The 9,469-nt window shown below is 38.2% G+C and overlaps 1 pseudogene; it reads right to left on the reverse strand.

Moving 5' to 3' along the window:
* Positions 1-6,266: 6,266 nt before the first annotated feature.
* Positions 6,267-8,560, reverse strand: LOC116910939 (annotated as a pseudogene).
* Positions 8,561-9,469: the final 909 nt, after the last annotated feature.

Consider the following 9,469-nt stretch of genomic DNA (forward strand, 5'->3'; position numbering starts at 1 on the left):
TATGGGATTGCAATCATAATCTTCATTTCTTGCAGTCATTCCCCTAACTCTTCCATTGGGTTCCCTAGGCTCAATCTCATACTTGACTATGAGTATCTATATCTGCATTAGTCAGGTACTGACAGATCCTCTTAGAGGCTAGCTATAATAGTCAGTAACCACTTCTTGACACCAGAAATAATGTTGGGGTTTGGTATCTACAGATGGGATGGATCCCTGGGTGGGGCAATCACTACATGACCTTTTCTTTTAACTTTGCTCAATTTTTTGTCCTTGTATTTCCTTTAGATAGGAATAATTCTGGGTTAAAACTTTTAAGATGGTTTGGTATTTGCATCTCTCGACTTGGGGCCATGCCTATCCACTGAAAATGGTTTCAATTGGTACTATCTTTCTTAGGTTTGGTATTTCATCTAATGTCATCCCTGTTGAGTCCCGGGAGTCTCTTGCTTCCCTGTGTTCTGGGACAGTCTAGTGGCTAACTCCAGTTCCCCATCTACCACTGCTACATATTTCTATTCCAATTCCTGATTCTATGTATTTCTTTCCTATCACTTCCCATTCCTGATCCTGCTTCCCTTTAATCCTTCCCCCTCCTCCCTCCCACCCTCCCAGGACCCTCCATCACTTTATGTCCTGTGATTATTTTGATCCCCGCTCTATGAAGGATTGAAGTGTCCACACTTTTTGGTCTTCCATCTTCTTAAGCTTCATATGGATTGTGGTGTGTATCATGGGTACTCTGAGCTTTTGGTCAACTATCCACTTATCAGTGAGTACAAACCGTGTGTGTTCCTTTGTGATGGGGTTACCTCACATAGGATATTTTCTATTTCCATCCATTTGACTGCAAATTTCATGAAGTCATTGTTTTTAATAGCTGAGTGGAATTCCATTATGTAAATATACCATATTTTCTGTATCCTTTCCTCTGTTGAAGGACATCAGGGTTCTTTCTAGTTTCTGGTTATTATAAATAAGACTCCTATAAACCTAGTGGAACGTGTGTCTTTGTTATATGTTAGAGCATCCCTTGAGTATATCCTCAATAGTGGTACAGCTGGGTTTCCAGATAGAACTATTTCCAGTTTTCTGAGGAACAGCAAAAATGTTTTCCAAAGTGGTTTTACCAGTTCGCAGTCCCACCAGCAATGGAGGAGTGTACCTCTTTCACCACATCCTCACCAGCATTTGCAGCCACCTCTGTTTTTTGATGTTAGTCATTCTGATTGGTGTGAAGTTTTGATTTGTATTGTCTTGATGACTATGGATATTGAACATTTTTTTAGATGCTTCTTTGCCATTTTAAATTTCTCAGCTGAAAATTCCTTGTTTAACTTTGTACCTCATTTTTAATACAGTTATTTGGATCTCTGGAGTCTAACTAATACTTGAAGTTTTAGCCAGAGCAATTAGACAACAAAAGGAAGTCAAAGAGATACAAGTTGGAAAGAAAGAAGTCAATATAAAACAGACAGGAGATTAAGGATTCTATTTTGTATCCAAATGGTGCCAAAGAAGATAGCAAATACTAGTTAATTCAGGCTGTTTCCTTGAGAATAAGTTGATTTATCAAGATTTTCCCCAAGAGACAATTACTTTGAAGGTAAAAATCATTTTTTCTCTTCCTGATGCCAGCGCATTTTAAATGTGCAGTCCCTTTTCCTTAGTCATATTTTACCACAGAATATGCTCCTTGGCTCAGATCTATCACATATCTTTGGTTATGTAATATTTCTCCCCTTTGAGATATACTTCTTAATATTTTCTGGAATGAAACTTGCATCATATGCAAATAATGTCATTTCCTCTTTCAGTGTGCATAATAGAATTTTTTCTCCCTCCATCACTTTATTTTGTGTTTCTTTCCATTTTTATCTTCCTTCCTTCCTCACCTTACTTTTTCCTTATTACTATCCTGTCTCCCTACCCTCTTCTCTCCTCTATTTCTTCTTCCTTCTATATTTTCTTTCCTTTGTTTTCTTCCTTCCTTTATCTTTCTATTCTTCCCTTTCTCTATCTTTCCTCCTTTCTTAACTCAAATTACACTTCTGCTCCATTCTTTTACCTCTCTGTCCTTCTTACCTTTTTCACTTTTCTTTCTTTGATTCCTCCTTTCCTTCCTTCCTTCCTTCCTTCTTCCTTCCCGGATTTTACCTTACTCTTGTTTTTTTCTATGAAATTTGGTATAATGGTGGCAACTATTCAGGTAAACATAATAGACCACATAACACAGGCATTTTTGCCCACAGTAGATCTAGTAGACATCACTGTTATAACAAAGCAGGGATAACAGCACATAAATGGTTGGATAGAGCCATATGTCAATTAACCATGGTAGAAGAGTGTCTATAAACTGTTTTGTCCCATGAATAGGGTTCAACCAATTTATGATATCATCTGTTCATATAACCATGTCAATATTCTCCAACCCCTCAAATTTGAAGATGCCTCCAAAGCCCATGCATTAGAAACATAACCTCCAAACCCATGTACATGGAGTTGTAGGTACAGATCCATGTACTGGAGATTATTGTATAAATATGTTGGCTATAACTGTCATTAATATGTTGAATACTTTATAGAAGAGGAAGAAACTGAGACCCCCAGCAGCATTCTTCCTCTCCCTTGTCAATCATGCTTCTGCCTGTCTAATGAAGCAGGGAGGCCTTTAGAGGGTGGCACTGATATGATATCTCTAGTCTGATGACTAGATTTACATTATTTTGGCACATACTAGACTCAAGTTTTAGAAAAACAACTATAATTATGAAGTTGTTCATATTAGATTGTCCAGTCTGAAAGGTTGTGATGCATTTTCTTTTGTTATTTTGTGAAGAACCTGCCTGAGGCTAAATTGAAGCATTTTGGACTAATTCCATTTACATAGGAGATATCAAAATGACCTTGCGTGTCTTCTGGTTATTAGTGAATGAACTTATGGAAATGTGTAGTAAATAGGGGGAGGCTGAGTAGCATTATAAAGAATAATATTTGAGAAGAAAGAAAGGGAAGTAGAATGGGGCCAATGGAATTCTACTCAGCTATTAAAAATGAGGACATCCTGAGTTATGCAGGCAAATGGATGGAACTAGAAAATATCCTGAGTGAGGTAATACATATACAAAAGGACGGGAACAGTATGTCCTCACTAATAAGTGGATACTAGCCAAAAAACATAGAGAATACCCATGATACAGTCCACAGTACTCAAAAAGATCAACAAGCTGGAGGGCCCAAGTAAGGATTCCTCAGTCCCATTTGGGAGGGAAAAGAAAACAACCACAAGGGATAAGGGATGGCAAGACAGAGGAGGGAAAGGGGATAGGGTTTGGGGGGAACATGATCTGCTATTGGGTGGGAGAAAAGGACTGAAGCCCTGAGGGCAAGCACAAAGAATGAAACAGGTGACCATGAGAGAAAGGAGGTTAAGAGGATACTCTAGAATATACAAGAGACCTGGGAAGTGAGAGACCCTCAGGACTCAAAGGGGGTAGATGAAATGTCCTAAAGTATGGATAGGGAACCTCTAGCAGAAAGACAGCACATCAAGTAAGGGATGGGGTTGCTATCCTACAGTCAAAGATCTGAAACAAAATTACTCCTTTCTGAAAGAACTGCAGGGACGGAAATGGAGAAGAGCCTGAGGAAAAGAAGGTCCATTGACATGCCCAAAGTGGGATCCAACTCAAGGGGAGATCCCAAGGTCTGACACCATTACTGAGGCTATAGGGCACTCATAAAAAAGGGACCTATCATGACTGCCCTTCACAAGACCCAACAAGCAGCTGAAAGAGTCAGAAACAGATATGTGCACCCAACCAATGAACAGAAGCTGCTAACCCTTCTGATTGAATTAGGGGAAAGCTAGAGTAAGCTGAGCAGGAGGGCAACCAGCAGTCTCAATTAACCTGGACCCCCAAGATCTCTCAGACACTGGATCACCAACCAGACAGCATATGACAGCTGATATGAGGCCCCCAACACATACAACAGAGGACTCCCTGGTCTGGGTTCCTTGAGAGAATATGCACCTAACCCTCAAGATCCTGGAAGCCCCAGTAAGTTTAGAGGTCGGGTGAGTTAGGTGGGGACATCCTTTTGAAGATGGGAGGGGTGAATGTGGAGAGGGTCAATAAGGAGGTATGGAATGTGGAACAGTCAGCAGAATGGACCAGGAGCAGAATGAAATCTGAAGCGTAAAAATAAATAAAATTAAGCAAAATAAAATAATATAAAATAAAAACTAAATAAAATAAAATAAAAAGAGAGACTTGCTTGCCAGTTATCCTTTCAATGAAGAATTTATATCCATAATTCATAGTATATTTAAAATATGTAATAAACTTAAAACACTAGAATCTTAATACAAAATGTACAACTGCTCTGATCAAATCCATAAGGCACAATGAATACCATCAGTCATTAGAGAAATCAGAACTTCAAGGAAATATATTATATGTGAAGTAAAGTGCTATTAAAGCCAACATCAAAGCAAGCAAAAACCCCCAAATAACAAATGCTGGCATGACCATGGAAAAAAAGGAACTTTCATACCTTATTGGTTGTAACCTAAAACAGAATGACAGTATGTAGGTTCATCTATGATTTACAGGTTAGACTACCATGGAATCCAGCCATCCTAATTGTAGGAGCATTTCTAAGGGAAAGTAAATCTGTAAATCCCAAACATACTTGGCTGTCCATATCTACTGTGAAGCTATTCATAATAGTTGAGGCTACAATTGATTTAGGTGCTTACCAACATATAACAAAGTACATATAGATGATGGGATATTACTCAGCCATAAAGAATAGTGAAACCCTATCATCTGCAGCAGAATGGATAGAACTGGAAAAAATTGTGGGGCAAAGGGAACTGTGACACCAGACAAAAACTTGGTAAGGTTGAGAAGATTCAAAAACCCTGGTACCCTCATAACTTAGGATGATCGGAGTTTCACTTACTCCTAACCAGGTTCTTGTCCTGGAACATGTGATCACAATATCTCATGGAGGGACTGTGAAAATTACTCTTTTAGGGGCAGCACCCAAAGCCTCTCCACATGCAGAAGAGGCATCCCTAATATTTCAGATCAAGCCAATAGAAAGGATCTACTCTTAGATGCTAAGATCCAAAAGGATCCTGTCCAAAAGCAATAAAAGACACGAGTTATTTCATCAAAGATCTTCTGACAGTGTTTGTCATATAGATCTATAACACATTGTGTAAGAAAAATTCTCTTAAAACCTTTCCTACAGGAAGCTGCTTGAGTCACCAGTAGTCACTTTTTGTTTGGTGGCTATGACCTTGGCTCCTAGCACTCGTAACACAGTGACTCAGGAGCAGTGGCAGCTGTGGGAAAGACCTGATAGCTCACAGAGATCCACACACCCATGCCTTGACACACCCCACCCTTTCTGCCACAGTGCGGTCAGTGGCTACAGATCCCCCTCCACTTTACAAACTGCAACTCTTCAGCAGCTCCCATATCTCTGCAGAAATTGTTTTGTACACAGATGGGCAGAAAATTAGAAGACAGCAAATAACCCAGGGACATAGGCAATTACCACACTTTCGCCCTCCTGTGTAAAAGTTGGGATGGCTAGTTATGAGAAGTCTTGAGCCATGGAGGCAGAAGAATAAAGGGAGGCTGTATTTGCTTGTTGATAAGTCTGTGTCATACACATGTATTCAAATATTGAAATATCAAATATGTGAAAATGGTTACTTTTATCCATTTACCCCTACACATATATAAACAGGAAGCTTTAACTTATTCCACCCTATTTTATGTTCTGTCTTATATTTGAAACTGGGTCTCTCTTTATAGCCATCCATATCCTGGGATTCACTCTGAGGACCAAAGTGGCCTCAGATTCTGAGAGATCCACGTCCCCTGTCGCTCGAGTGCTGTCTGGTGTCCCATTTTTTTCTGTATGTTCATGTTTACAGTTCTGAGATCAAAACAGTCAAAATGATGTGTGCGTGGCATCACAATGCCACAATGGCATATTCAACACATCTTTTGTATTTATTATAGTGGTTCTCCTCTGTTCCAAATAAGTCTACTCATGGCACATGACAGAAACATATTTATCCATGTAAATACAGTGGCTATTTCTATAGCAGGTCCACATATCAAACTTTACTGAATGTGACTTTAGTAAGGTGTTTGATTAAGGATGTGAGGTATCCCACTGCCCCTGAACTTCTTGGATTCCTTAGGTGATTCTTATGTTGGCAACACATTCTCGCAGAGAACTCAATCATTCTCACTGTTGTTCTCAGCCAGCACCACTTTCAAAATGTGAAAGACCAGCCTTAGCTTCTTCATGGCTTAAGGAAACATGTCTTTACAGAGTTGCAGCTTGCCAACTTTCAATGTTTGAATGCTTCTGATGAGATGGTTTCCAGGAAAAAAAATCTGCACAGCTAGTTACATGGTGCACATGGCATAGAACATCACCTCCTCCATCACTCCCAGGTTGATGAAGACATCCATGGCACCTTCACATGGTACATGTTCATGTCAAGAAGCTGTTCACAGTTGCTGCTTATGAGATAGCCTAGCACAAGGCCCAAACCTGCTCCTAATCCCAATGTGCATTCAGCTTTTCATTTTTTCAGCAATTCTTGATACCCCTTCCTTTTTTCTCACTACCCATTAGCATATCAGCATCCTTCTTTTGAGTTTGGCACCAGATTGTGTCACTCTCAAAGCAGTACTAGTTCTTTAGGTGCTTCCTGTGCTCCTGACTGGTCATCAGCATATCTAGGTAACATGTGATGAGCATGCAGTAAGACTTTGGGATTGTTGGATACAATGGAGTAGTTGGGGTCACAGCTGTGATTCAGCAAAGATACAATGGGTTACAGACCAATGCTGACACCCTACATCTCTGCATTTCAGATGGTGAATGAGATACAGATCACCTTGGAAAAGGCTTCAAAAAGGTCAACAGAAGACGACAGCTGGAAAGCTTGCTGTGTCTTTTCTCTTATGAAATATTGAAATGTCATCGGCAGTACCTCTGGTCCTCTTTCTTATCTTCAGTGAGTTTATTAACACTGGACTTTAGGTCATAAAATGAGTAAAGATTCTCTAAGTCTGAGTGTTTTTCATCCATCAGTTTGATTAGTCAAGGGGATATCATGGCTTGCTGTTTTTCAGAAATTTGGATTCCTATTTCTAAACCTTTTTCTAACACTTGGCACAGCAATATTTGACAATTCAACATTGAGAATATTTCATCAACTTTTCCTTCTACAGGAAGTTGTGGTTATAGACAACAGTACAACTGTCCATGAAAACTGTGGAGATACAAAGGAACACAGCATAACAAGATGAATTAAGATTAAGCACAAATCTTTATATCAAAAATGATGGGGCCACTCAGCTAGAGGAAATGTGTTTCAAGAGCAAGCAAAGGAGTTAGAGACATGTGAATTCCTATTGTTAAGAGTCCCAAAGACACTTAAAGCTAAACAGCCACAACATATAAGAAGAAAACCTAGTTCAAACCTATACAGACTCTGTAATTACTGATTCAGTATCTTTGAGCCTCTATGAGCCTTTATAAGTTGAATCTGTGGGCCATATTCTTTTGATGTCTATTACCTCTCTGACTCATACCATTGAACCTCCCTATCTTCTGGGAATTTCTGAGCTGTGCCAAATGTTTGGCCATGAATCAATCTAATTTCATCAGGTATCTGAGGAAGTCTCAATTATGACAACTGGGATACACATGCTCATGTTTCTACTTCTGAATTTGGGTTGCCTCATTCAAGATGAAGTTTTTAGTTTCATCCATTTGCCTGCAAAATTCATAATGCTAGTTTTTAACAGCAGAGTTACATTTTGTTTTGAAAATGTTCCCCATTTTATTTATTCATTATTTAATTAAGGGACATCTAGTTGTTTTAAGTATCTGGCTATTATAAATAAAGCCACTATGAACATAATTAAACAAATTTCCTCACGTTAAGATGGAGCATCTGTTGGGTATATATTTAAGAGTAGTATGGTTGGCTTTTGAGATTTATCAATTTATCAATTGATTTATCAATTTCCCATTTTCCATGAAACAGAAATATTTATTTCTAGAGTGGAATCAGCACTCCTACCAGCAATGGAAGAATGTCCCAATTGCTCCAGATCTTCACCAGCATTGGCTGTTGCTTAATCAATCAAGTAAAAAATGTGTATCACAAAAAAAAAATCAAGTTTCTGTAGAAGGAAATTGAAAAAGATCAGAAGGTGAGAAGACCTCTAATGTTTATCTATCATTGGAATTAGCATAGTAAAAATGGTCACCTTAATAAAGCAAACTACAAATATATTGAAATCCATCAAAATTCCAACACAATTTGTTAAGGTTTGTCTTTGTGTGCTGTAATGTTTTATATTGTTCCCCAAGATCTAGAGTCTGTATGTAGCTTTTGGGACCCTACCCCAGAAGTAATTTGGGGCAGTAACTAGACAGAAAAGTGATAGTTTAAGTTGAGTTTATGTAGGTTTGGAGAGGAGAGGCAATGAAGAGGAGGAGAGAGAAGAAGAAACCACCATAGAACAGAAAAGAATGTAACAGAGAGAAAGGAGAACCACCAGGTGATGGGATCCAGGAGAATATGGACCAGAGGTTTATCTAGTTGGAGTTGAGAACAATGCAGGTATAATCAATACTGAGTGATGGCTTGGGATTACTGTTAGAAAGTAAGATTACAACAATGTGTTTGGTAGGCAACTCTCGCACTATTGTGTTGCTAAAAGCATATTAAAATATATAGGCCATGTAAGTCTTTTATCCAAAAACATAAAAAAGTCTAAAGTGGGTAGAAACGCCCCACATTGAACTTTTTTTCTTTCTTTCTTTCTTTCTTTTTTTTTTTTTTATTATACTTTTAACTATATTTGTTACCCAATTTGTCAACAAGGGGAAAATCTCAAAAAAAAAAAAAAAAGCAAATAAACAGAGTCCACATGCCATCTCTTTAAGATTAAGAGGTGAGGAGAGTTGTTTTTTTTAACCCAGCCATGTGGTTTCTTTCCAAGTCATGTGAGCTCAGGACTAAGAAAACATTTATACTTAATGGATGCAGAAAATTCTGGGGTTCATGGGTTCAATGAGGACACAGTTACACCCCCAAACTGACACAGAAATGTTTGGAAACAGGCTAAAGATACAGTCAAGGTCTTTTCAAATTATTTTAACTGCCACTAAGGTCATAAAGGGTAAAAGCCCCTACTAACATGATAACAAACTACTCAAAGAACAGAAAACAAGCTTAATCGAAATAAGAATAGAAAAATTAATAAAAACTTAAAGTCAATACTATCATAAACAACTAGGATCTTTAAACTTAAACTGCAAAAAAATTTCAAAATACTTACCTGACATATGACATTTTGATGGCCTAAAAATAGACATTCTATGAATAAAAATAATTTAAATATGTAAGATG

This window comes from Rattus rattus, chromosome 10 (assembly GCF_011064425.1).
Source record: "Rattus rattus isolate New Zealand chromosome 10, Rrattus_CSIRO_v1, whole genome shotgun sequence".
NCBI classification, from domain to species: domain Eukaryota; kingdom Metazoa; phylum Chordata; class Mammalia; order Rodentia; family Muridae; genus Rattus; species Rattus rattus.